The following is an 11360-nucleotide window of genomic DNA, read 5'->3' on the forward strand; positions in this document are numbered from 1 at the left end:
TAAATGACGACGATATGACTCCCCTAAAGACGTCTTTTTCAAGACGTGGTTTTAACGTCTGAAATAGATACCGAAATAAAACTGACATCTGAAATATAGCTATGTTAGTACTTTTTAATTTGTACTATGTATGTACAATATCTCTTTTTTACACAGAAGAGCATGCGTTTATGTTTTAAAAATTAACACCAACACTAAAAAATATTGTTCACAGAAAGTTCTAGCCCCCGGTAACATGACGGGTTTTATATCTGACTAATCCGGTACTGGCAGACAGAGGGTAACTTTTTCCCGTCAATTTGTGCTGCCTCACCTTATCTGGCGATACTGGCAAGGGATCATATTCAGATGCGAAAATCCCATTTTGATGAGACTTATGGGAGCTTATAGTTCTTTGAAAGAAATTTGACACGTGCTTTTTTATCAGCAACCATACACTCGGGCGTTAAAACCATATTTTTTGGGATATCTCGGAAACCAGACGTCGAAAAAATTTGAATTTTTTTTTAAATTGTGTGTTTTTCAATGGGAAATGTAGTCGCGCAAGAAAATTTTAACAAAAGCTTCTTGTTTAAACAATATATTAAAAATTTGATTTTTCTTCAGTTTCCCTTATTTATTGTTAGTTCATTTTAATGTAAACTTGGGTGTGTGATCTTTGATCCAAAATAGGGGGTACATGTTTCAGGATTTTTTTTTGCCATTTAACAATAATTATGCATAATGGAAGATATTCTTGCGCCTGGCGTGCGTAGGAAGGAATTCTGGCTGGTTTTATCGAAATATAAGCATTTAGTATAAACCTGTATAGTATTTTAAACAATACCACTGGGTTATGTGTCGTTTATTATTTTATTAGTAGCGAAAGAAGGTGGCGCAGGTAGCAGCGTGACGCGGTGCTAATTATAATTACGGCGCGCCGCAAAAAAATCAAAATTTTAATATATTGTTTAAACAACAAACTTTTAAAAAAAAAAGTGTGAAAAACACACAATTTAAAAAAAAATTCAAATTTTTTGGACCTCTGGTTTCCGAGATATCTCCAAAAATATGGTTTTGACCGCCAACTTTGAGGGCTGTTTTCACCCCTTCAAAGTGGATGGTTGCCGATAAAAAAAAAACAAGTGTGAAATATTTTTCAAAGAACTATAAGCTCCCACAAGTTTCATCAAAATCGGATTTTCGCATCTGATTATGTTCCCTTGTGAGTATGAAAGGGACGAGGAGTTCTAGCAATAAATGACGGTCGACGAAGCGAGGTTCTACTGTAATTATTTCTCTTTCTATCGATATTTTACCGACCGTATATGACACCACATTTTAAAAAAGGACATCTTAAACAATATCATATGATGAAGTCTATTGCCAAAACAACCGCTGGTAACCAATGCGTTAACTATTTCTAGCCCATCATCATGTTTTCTATCATCCTACCAATGATTCACAGATTAAATAGGAGTCACGAGTGACCGACGAGGAATAAGTCGTAGCCAGAAGAGAACAAAAACACGAGGGGTCAACCGTATGGCGATCAGACGTATTAAAAACGCCGTAAGCAATTCTCCCCCTAAATTCTCTTCCCTTGGCGCGGTTCTCATCTCTGACGGTCGCAGGGGTGGGAAGAAAGGATGTCACGTATATACAGTTTCGCTGTCAAAGGTACGATACGTAGTATCGGTTAGCGGGTAGCGATATTGTTACCACCGGGATGCTTCTGTTCTCACTGAAGAAAAGGGTGGTATTTGCTGAGAGCACGTGGGTGGTACACACCGCGACATACATTCTGTGTAAGACTCTAGCAAACCGCGCGTGCCTGTGTTGCACGAAAAAATTTGCCCTTTCCGGAGGCGATGCTTTATTTCCAGAGAAACTGTTTGTCCCTGAGCCTCGTGGCTGGAAAAATTATGATAGTGGAACTGGCAAAAGTGGAGCTAACACCTCTCCTCACCTGTGAAGAAATGCGGAAAATACGAAGCGGATACTGTTGCTCAACGTATCCTCTTCGAAACGGATTTATATTATTTAGTGATTGTAAAATCGAGGCAGCCAATCGATGGGGGCAGAAATAAAATAAATCAGCATACGAGAAGCATGTAACAATTTCCGATATTTCGCAGCCGATTAAACGACCAGCGATCGAGCAGTGGCTCCTGAAACTTATTACTCTGACGTAACGGCGAAGGGCAGAGGGGGTGGGGCCGACACGAACGTGAACGCTACCAAGCAGAACCGGGGGTAATGTAGAATGAAAAACGAGGAAAAGTCGAAGATAAAATTTCACTGTAGCTGAAAAACGCGGAGTATCAAGCCGATTTTTTCCTTACGGCGTTGAAAACGTAACAATGAAATTATTGGCCACAACTAACACTGATTCCTACCGTGTCCCTGCTGGCCAATCCCGCGAATGGAAACGGTAAAATCGGATTTGTTACGTTCTGTCGAAAGCTCTTGATCGGGAGATTAAATATCTTCACATTCAAATTCGTGGAATTTAAAAGGTTTTTGTATCAGCCCATTGAGAGCATCGAATTTAAAACATTATATTTTGAACGATTATTCATCCCAGGCTAAACGAACAATGATTAACAAGACCGAGGATTTTATAGATTCGTGTTAAAAATGGATGGATCAAACGCAAAACAGTATAGAAGCATTTAGAAAATCTAGAAACGCATAAACGATTTAAAAGGGAAATAAATTTGGTCTCTGTATTTTTCAACGAACGCAGGCGATATTTCTTTCGCATTAAAATTCGCAATATATTGATTAATATTTCGCCCGAACGACTCGATGACTCTTCTCTCTCCGTAAACATGTAATCTGTTAAATTTTCGATTTTAATAAGCGCGGATATTTCCGGCCAACGGGCAAATAGACCATCCACGCGATTATACACAAAACGCGATAAAATAAACGCGTCATTTGTTGCGAACGTGATTTTTATTTTATTTCCAATCTCGCGAAATCCCATGGTCATTTACGGAAGAATTGAAATAAATATTTTTTTAAATTTTCAATGTATCCGCGCTCTGATTGACCCGCGTTTTTCGTTAATAACTCCTTAACGAAGCCGAGCAGAACATTTTCACGGAGGAAAAAGTTATATAAAATTTATTGTTATGATAAAAGTTATTATAAAAAGTAATAATAATAATATTGCTTTATTCAGCCTTACGGCCAAGAATTGGACTCGGTTTACAATAACCTATGAATACAAAAAATAACTATCTTATCCACGCATTAATTCTCTCTCTCTCTCTCTCTCTCTCTCTCTCTCTCTCTCTCTCTCTCTCTCTCTCTCCCCCTTCCCTCTTCGACTCACCCATCCCTACCCTGACTACTCTACCTATATTCTGCCTGTTCCTATTCTTATTCTGATTATTGCACCATTTCCTAGTCTGTTATCTTTGGTTTACGCTTCCTTATATTACCTTTATATTTCTGCTCGCTTATCTCTCTTCTTCCTGAACTTTTGAAGCCGCGCTTCAACATTTGTATCTATCCTCCCACTCACTATGTCCTCCATCCTGATCCTTCCCTCCATTTCCCTGCATTCTCTTGTTAGATGCTCCAGATTGCCATACCTGTCCCCACACAGGTCGCATTCTCTTGCTTCGTCTCCCAGCCAGTATTTGTTCCAGTTTTCTGCATTTCCGCATCTTACTTGGGCTACTAACTTTTGACTTTCCCCTCTTCCCTCCTTACTTAGGTATTCTGGTAACTCTGCCACTCTTATAAACTTGTACCTTTTGTTATATTTTGACTGCTCTATCCTTGTATATTGTTCTTGCCGTTGTACCTCAATGTCTCTCTCCTTTAGCCTCTCCGCTACCTCCATCTCTAGCCTTATCATCTCTTCCACCCCTGCTTGGCTCCATCCGTTTCTCTTTAAGTATTCCTCCCTTTCTTTCCCGCTTTCGCCCTGAACTTTCCCTGATTCCTTTTCCTTCAGACATTCCTTGACTATCTTCCTCCCTGCTCTGTTTCTTACTCCTTCCGTGTATTTCCATGCCCTAATTCCTGCCTTTACTCTAAGCCTCGCCCTTTTTGTTTCTTCCACTACCAAGTATCCTGGGGTACGCACGTCCAAACCAAGTGTCCACTTTATATATTTCAGCTGAATCCTTTCTACTTCTGTTCTCTCCTTAAAGCCCCATAGCTCTACCCCGTATAGGAGTACCCCCAGTACCAACGTATCAAAGAGAAACATTCTCATTTTAAAATCATTTTTAAATTTCCTTTCGCCGATTCCCCATACTTGATTTAGGACCACGTTCGCTCTCTTTATCCTTTCCTTTACGTGACCTGCTATCTTTCCGTTGCTTTCAAACTTTATTCCTAAATAACAGAATTCCTTGACTTCCTCTACCGTTTCCCTCTTCCAGTTCCATGCAGCTTTCTTCTTTTTTTCTCTCCCAATTTATTTTAATAGTATCATCGTTGTTAGAAATTCTAACTGTTAATAGAGATTTTAAGAAATTAGAATTGTCCCAAACAACGCGTTTTACGTTCTACGTGTCGTGCTGAGTATCGTAGGAGCATGAACTGATCGCGTGCCATAGCTCTGTTAATTTTACGGAATTTTTAATTAAAATTCCGGAGGGCCAGACAACGGTATTCGATTACAATATTTCTCGAAATCAAGCCACGAAATTCTATCGTATTCTAAGAATAATTATTCTGATTATTAAATAGATTAAGAAATAATTTAATAAATAATCAAATTGTTTGACGAATACTTCGCGTTTGCTTTAAACCTCACAAGAAAACTTCGATTGACTATTTCGCCGAGGGATTTTTCGCATGTTCCGGGAAGTTCATATTTATTCATCGAGTTGCATTGGCGTTTGAAACAAACGGAAGAATGGGATGAATAAGTTCTTGTTTGCATACCCGACATATGTAGATATTCCCGTTGAAATCGCGCACGTGACGGGCTTTCTTGTTTATCCGTAAAAATTCGAATTTCATTCTCCGCTCGAAAAATTTGCGTCACAGAGGGGAATCATTATTCCCGCAGGGTATTATATCCCGTCGGCCGGGATCGTGTGCGCCCGAATACGAGGCGCATACAATAACACGCGATCCGCTTCTTGTTCCATATTTCACGGTGGGCCCAATAAGGATCACAATTAAGCCCGCAGTGTTCGTCTTCCGCCATTTGACAGTGTCTAACTCTCCTTACGCAAAATTATGCGCGGTGACTTCCGGCCCGTGTTAATTGCGACGTGGAATCCGTGGAACACCGTATCGAACGCGATTGTCGAGAGTGGATTGTCAAAAATGGAATTGAACAACGGGCAATAAACAAACATCGTTAAGTGCTAATTTTTGTTCGCTGTGGATTTTGTGCATTTATAGAAAAATGGAAACTGGAAAGCTAAATTGTGAAGGTGTTAGAAAAATTGGAGAATATTATTTTCAATTTATGAAAGTTGTTGAAAGAACAGGCACATTTTCATCTTGTTTCTATTTTTTACGATCAACTTATTATTTATTTAGAACAATTTTATTTTCTGTAAAGGTTTTCGATACAAGAATCGAAAGTTTCTTATCGAAATGCAACAATGGTGATGACACTGGCAAGACCCGTGTTGTTGACATATATCGAAAATTCACTGTACTTCCAAATTTCGGTAATTCAGAAATTGTCCGGCGATCGACAAACCAGCCCTCGATCACTTGTGACTCATCTCAACTTCGATGACCTTATGAGAACGACGAGAGACGTTTGACCTTAACTGCCGAGTCCTTCTATTTTGGGGGGTGTGAAAAATTCATGTGCTTTTTGCCTCTCATCACGGACGCGATGCTTAACGAGATATTTTATTTATTATGGCGGGTGATTCTTGTCGATGGACTGCGGATGTTTGGGCAATTTTCAGTTTCTGTAGTCAAACTTTAATAAACCCCACGAAATCTTATTTTCAGTGGTAGCAACTTTGTAGATCTAAAATCAAGAAAAATTCTACTCCATTCTATTGAATTTTGTAGTGTAGATATAATTGAAATCAATCTGAAAAGCCGGATATAATCATTTTCTTTGGGGTTATTGCAGGAAAGAAGATAGCTGAACTTCTTAAAGGTAGTTTCCGACGGATCGGTTGAAAATAATGAAAACGGTACGCTAACGTACACCGATCAGAAACATTTCTATCTTTCGTTATATCTTGGAATTATTTCCTGCGCGAAATTGCGTGCAACATCCGTAAAAGTCGATTTTAATTTTTCTTTTTATTTAAGCACAATGGCATTCCTTATTACAAAAAAGTAAGATGTACGAGCAACAACGGTGTCAACATCTCCGCTAATTTCCCGTCAAAAAACTTCCCGCAAAGCAGCCACCTTTGTTCGCGTAAAAACGAAGGATCTCCTAAGTGGTTTTCTTGATTGAGGGGATGAAGAAATTCATTTTTATCTCCCGGAGATACGAGGACGCGCGAAATACGTCTGTAATTGTGTGTGAACCGTATAATCGTCGAGCATACTACTTGAGCATATTTCGATTTTCTAGAAACCGATAGATCTTATTTGTTTGCTAAAAGCCATTTTATTAATCGATTATACACTCGCCATATTTTGGACAGTAGTGGTCAGTTATGATACAGAAGCACGTTGGGGTGTTAAGGGTTAATAGATGACACGAACTTCCACGTTTATCTAACCCGATCTAATTCGTCGGGGGTTACAACCCCTAAAAGCCCCGTTAATTCGACCGGTAATTTCAAGCGATAGATCGAACCGGGCAAGTGACGAAAGTTTAAAATTCTCTGACTTTATTAAACGTAACTCGATCAGCTTGTAAACTTGGCCCGCGTCCCATTAACTAATTGTTTTCACAACGCCATGGTTTCCCGGCCAAGGTAAGTTATGAAAACGAGGCTGGCCGGTGCATCCGATAACTATGCGATTCGATTCCCTGCGTCTTCAGAGCTGCACATGACTTTTTATTCCTCGGCGGAGGCTAAGGAAAATGATTTCCATCCACAATGGCCGACGTCGCGGACGTTCTCGCCGTTCCCTCGAACTGATTCGTTCGATTGTATCAGAAACTTTCTGTATTTCGTCCTCTATGAAACGATATGCTCTCACCTTGTTCTTATAAGGATCATTCCACGCGAAATCGGACTCTTGTTGCAGCAATGTTTCGCATTTTGTTCAAATTTGAATATGTTGTAGTCACCTATGAACAAGTCTCAAAGGATTTTCATGATTTTACAGAAAAGTAAGAAAGTGTCACTCTTGTTTCATTAAATTATACGGCTAGAACTAACAAATCGACAAAGATCAAAGATGAGTTTTTGGGAGCATATAGTGATAACGTAAGAGAGTATACTAAAAATGTTGTCATTTGAAAAAAATGTTTTTTTCACCATTCATTTTGCAATTGTTTGAAACAGATGCAATATTTTCATGGCCGGAATATTCTTAAAAATTTGAAAAAGAATGGGGAGATAGCGCAAAGTGTCCCCATTACTGACAATTTAATGAGAATTAAAATTATTTTAAGTGAACGCTGCACGTAGGTAAGATGTCCGGCCGCTGCTTCTACCGCGCGCCTGCCGTCGGAAGCTGTATGTCACGGTGCAGCGTTCACTTGAAATAACTTTAATTACGGAAATTTGAAACTGTCCGCTTTTATGAGAAAGTTCCTCATTTCCCTTAAAGTTTTTAAATTGCTCCTGCCACGAAAGCAGGAACATTTGTTTCAAACAATTGCAAAATAAACGGTGGAAAAACATTTTCTTCGAGTGACAACATTTTTAGTCTACATACACTCTAAGGATGCGTGCCAATTTAAGAGTAAAATTGTCGCGACTTATTCTCCAGAGTCAATTCGTCAGTGTTTTACATATTATGCACGAAAGGAATGGCACTCTCCGGTAGCATCGGAAGTATTTGCTACCGGAGAGGGCTATTCCTTTCGTGCATAATAAAACACTGACGAATTTGACTCTGGAGAGCAACTCGCGACAGTTTTACTCTCAAATGCACACACAGTCCGGTGCAGTCCGGAGTGTACGGTACGTTAAAAACGTTGTCATTTGAAATAAAAAAAATGTTTTCTTCACCATTTATTTATTGCAATTGTTTTAGACAAATGCAATGTTTTCGTGGCAGGAACATTTTTCAAAATTTGAAGAATACGAGGACCTTTATCAAAATATCGGACAGTTTAAAATTGACGAAATTAAAGTTATGAAATGAACGCTACACCACAGACGAGGTATAAGATAAAAGATGAAAAAATTATTCGAAGTTTGAATAAATCCGCTTCGAATAAAAAAAATTATCTTTTTTCGTCGAATAAAATTATTCGATACACATCAAATAAAGATACTTTCTTTACTTGAACCTTCGAATAAGGAATAAAAATTTTTTTTATCTTTTACTAGTTATTCGAAATTTTTATTTAGATAAATATTTTGCCCAACTCTGCCATTTTGCACGATCGAGGAATGATTAGCGGCATCCCGGACCCTTGCTATTCTCATCGGTACACGTACACGCCGACCTGGTGGTGTGTGAGTGTGCCGAGGCACGGCTGTTCGAACGAAGCTACGGCAGCGCCGTCGTTTACGATGTGGACCACGCATGCTCAGATCGCCTCTATTGTCAGAGATCATGCGATCGAATCAGAGAGGATACTCGGAAAATGCCACTCGACACTGAATTTTTTTTTTTTTTTTTATTTTCATTGCTATTAATATTAACAACAATAATACAAAGACTTGAGTCCACTCGGACCCATTAGCCGCAAATATATGTTTCCCTTATACCTATATACATAACGATTTGACTTACGTACTAAGTTGCACATTTTCCTATATATATATTTTTATTTCTTTTTTTTTTTTTTTTTTCTCTCTCACTCGACACTGAATGTGGAAAGTGCACCCAGCTCCCCATACTGGACGAAAATGTTACTATTTAGCTTCTTCGAGTGGCCGTTATAGCGGTACTATCGATTGTTCAAGGCCACCTGGGAAAACTGGCCCTTAACAAGAAATTTCGCAGTTATTTTCTCATTATTTCTTTATCAATGTTTTAATTTGAATAGATCTTGTTTTCTTGAAGTTGGAATTTATGGGATATGGGTCGTAGGGATTGGTGTTTCCTTATGACTTCTGTGAAATATATTCTTTACCTTCCTTGAGTTTTAGCGCCTTATATATATACATTAATATATGAAGTAAGGTATGAAATTATCGAGTCAAAGTGGTCAATGTTTTTTCACTTTGCAATCAAATTCACAGAAGTTATTTATTCCTGATCACTATAAGCTGTTTCTATACTATATGTATCGATTGCCAAATGATTCCTTCAAATATCTCGATGCTTTAAATTTGACTGTGATTTCGGACCTGACATGAGTATAGAAATGCCGCGAGTGGAAATACTGGAACATTTCGGCAAGAAAAAAACGTAGATAAAGCGAATATGTACGAAATAGACATAATAAAGGATTTATTTTGTACATATTAAGAAGCAATATTTTATTCACTATATTGTCTTTTAATCTATTTCTTTTTTTTACTAATTATTTCGCCAGTCTTTGAGAATACTCTTTCGGAAGGAACAGATGTTGTCATAACACAAAGATACTCCTTCGCAAGCTTTGATAGTGTTACGTCCCAAGTGGTATGAATTACGATCTTAAGAGGATAGGACGCAGTTTCGAACCTACCTGCATACACCGGCTATGGTTCGGGAAATTGAGGCTCGTTTAAATAACTTTGTACCCTTATTTTGAAAACAACAAAATTATTGATTTATTCAAAGTGTGGTTCTGAATCAGAGATTACAAATTTGATTTTACAAATATGGTTTATATAGCGCATATACTGGAGTGCTTACAAATAGTTTGATTATAATAATAATAATAATAATATTAATATTACCGTGATCACGGGTTCGGATTCGGTTACAATGTACTCCGACTGCTGACACTGGTCTTTGAAACGGTTTGTCGCGAAACAACTGAACGAACTATTTTAACTTCAAAAGAGACTACTGGACTATTGACTATGACTGAATAACTGATTGTTCACGATTGTCTGACTGACTGACTGACTATTTATAACTGAATTTTAGGAGTTGGTCCCCCTTTTTATAAGATGCACAATCCTTTGTTTTTCAAAGATGCTGGCACAGGAGTCTCTACCTTGCATCTTTTTATCTTCTTGATGTCTCCTGACTAGTCAGCTGTACGCCGACAGGATCTTTTTACCATGAAGTCGGCGTCTTTTCTTATAATTTGGCATATTTGGACACCTTTCCTGTTTGTTCTCAGCGTGTAAACTGAGAACTTCATCTGCGTGTCTTGCAGGAAGAAAAGTTGGAGTCGTTTCTCGTGCTACCTTACTGCGTAGAATTTTTAACATATATCTTAATCCTATTTTTACTTCTCCTCGTGCGACATAATCGGATGTCCATAATAATTCATAATAATTCTTCATCTGAGGGTTTATTCGTTGGCGGTCGAACCACCGGACGTTCACTGCCTCTGTCTGCTGGGACTGTGATTGACTGCAATTCTGTTCCCCGCGGGGGAAAAAAAAACAGTAATAATCTATCTATCTATTATAACGTATCTATCTATTATAATCTATCTATCCATCTATCTGTGCATTGTGCGGCCACTTCTTACTTACAGTAACGAGCAAAACTGAGTCTACACTATTTCAAGCAACATAACTTTCTAAAAATTAGATCAAATGACTTGAATTTTATTGAGAAGTTAGAAGGATTAGTTTATTAGACGAGGTGTAAAAAATTTTTGAAAAAAATTTGAATTGGTCGGAATCGCAAAAGAAATAGTAAAAGTTGATTTTTTCAGGCTCTTTTATCTGAGCCTGTATTGAAAATTTAAAGAATGTATTTGATTCGTTCGAATAAATAATGTCCATGCTGAAAATTTCACCGGTATTGACTTATTCGTTTACGAGTTATAAACGATTAAAAATTGCGATTTTAAGCCGAAAATCGTGAAAAATGGCAATTTTTCCACTTTTTCTCTAAAGGGTGTGTGCCTGGATCACGCGAGTACTCAACAGCACAGAACGCTTCACGATTTTGCGTGTTATCCTTGCGCAGGGACCATGCTAATCTTCTCTGTATCGTTCCAAATTTAGTATATGTGCTGTCGAAGCAATTACATGTCAGACACAACCTCCATAATTTCCAACCAGGGCGTTTGATATGTCCCACCGGATATCTGGTGCAGCGAACGGACGATTATCGTCTGTGAGTTATGCACGATCTAACCACGAAATTATACTAAAGGCATAGAACATGTCAAGACACAACACAATCGTCCTACATATTTCATCGTCCATTACACAAGTATATATCATCGG

The 11360-nt window shown here is 38.2% G+C and overlaps 1 non-coding gene across 1 annotated transcript; it reads right to left on the reverse strand.

Annotated features, from left to right (window-relative positions):
• Window positions 1-11052: 11052 nt before the first annotated feature.
• On the reverse strand, window positions 11053-11155 carry LOC143363492 (U6 spliceosomal RNA). Its single transcript, XR_013083829.1, has one exon. It is a non-coding gene; the product is annotated as a U6 spliceosomal RNA (small nuclear RNA).
• Between the last annotated feature and the right edge of the window lie 205 nt (window positions 11156-11360).

This window comes from Halictus rubicundus, unplaced genomic scaffold (assembly GCF_050948215.1).
Source record: "Halictus rubicundus isolate RS-2024b unplaced genomic scaffold, iyHalRubi1_principal scaffold0049, whole genome shotgun sequence".
Lineage (NCBI taxonomy): Eukaryota > Metazoa > Arthropoda > Insecta > Hymenoptera > Halictidae > Halictus > Halictus rubicundus.